Source organism: Carex rostrata, chromosome 1 (assembly GCF_964058835.1).
Source record: "Carex rostrata chromosome 1, lpCarRost1.2, whole genome shotgun sequence".
Classification (NCBI taxonomy): Eukaryota; Viridiplantae; Streptophyta; class Magnoliopsida; order Poales; family Cyperaceae; genus Carex; species Carex rostrata.
In genome coordinates, this window is record NC_135918.1 from 981,913 (window position 1) to 983,180 (window position 1,268).

Consider the following 1,268-nt stretch of genomic DNA (forward strand, 5'->3'; position numbering starts at 1 on the left):
AACTTGTCAAAGGATTCAGACTTATGTCTCATCAAGTAGACATAACCGTATCTACTGTAATCATCAGTAAACGTGATAAAGTAAGAAAAACCATTTCTTGTGCAAGTACTCATAGGTCCACATACATCCGTGTGTATAAGACTTAACAAGTCACTTGCCCTTTCGCCCTTTTTGGAGAAAGGCGCTTTGGTCATTTTACCTCGTATACAAGATTCGCATGTGTCAATTGATTCCAGATCAAATTTACCAAGAAGTCCATTTTTATGTAACTTCTTGATGCGTTTCTCATTTATATGACCAAGGCGACAATGCCACATGTAAGTCGTGCTTTCATGTGATGCTTTGAGTCGTTTGTTATTTATGTTAAACACGGGTTTATTCATTTCCAGTATATAAAGACCATTCATCATATAAGAAGATCCATAATATAATTCATCTTTGTATATAGAACATCTATTGTCTTTTATCACAAAAGAGAAACCATTCATCTCTAAACATGAGATTGAAATGATATTTCTGGAAATGCTAGGAACAAAATATACATTTTCTAATTCCATTACAAGCCCGCTGGGCAAATACAACTCTATACTACCAGCTGTTACGGCTGCAACTCGTGCTCCGTTTCCAACTTGGAGTTGTATCTCCTTGTTACGTAGCTTCCTTCTATTCTTTAGTACCTGCATATTTGAACAAATATGAGCACATGATCCAGTATCCAATACCCAATCATTTATAGAGGTAGCAACGTTAACTTCAATAACAAAAATACCTGAGGTTGAAGCCTTGGAAACCTTTCCAGACTTCAGATCCGCTAGGTACTTCAGGCAGTTCCTCTTCCAATGACCCTTGCTATTACAGTAATAGCATTCAGAGGAAGCAGCAACCTTTATCTTGGGAGGATTCGGTTTAAGAATCTTTTTCCCTTTGCCTTGATACTTGGGAGCCACCTTCTTTGGGGCTTTCTTTATCTTTTTCCCACCAGCTTGGATCATGAGAACAGAAGACTTTTTCTTCATGTCCCCATCAGCGATCCGAAGCATCCCTTGGAGCTCTTGTAGACTCTTATCCATTCCTAGCATATGGAAGTTCATGATGAACCCCGAAAAGCTTGGAGGGAGTGAGTGCAGGATAATGTCCGTAGCAAATTCCTTGCTTATCGGAGCATTCAGCTTCTCGAGCTGCTCAACATCGCTCGTCATACAGAGCATGTGAGTTCCCATAGAGCCTCCCTCGGTCAACCTGTGACCAAGTAGAGATTTTGTCACTTT

General features: G+C 39.7%; 1 long non-coding RNA gene across 1 annotated transcript; it reads right to left on the minus strand.

The window, feature by feature from the left end:
* Nucleotides 1–423: 423 nt before the first annotated feature.
* Nucleotides 424–1,041, minus strand: LOC144565179 (uncharacterized). Its single transcript, XR_013514853.1, has 2 exons — nt 770–1,041; nt 424–677 (listed from the first exon to the last, which is right to left on the minus strand). It is a non-coding gene; the product is annotated as an uncharacterized LOC144565179 (long non-coding RNA).
* Between the last annotated feature and the right edge of the window lie 227 nt (nt 1,042–1,268).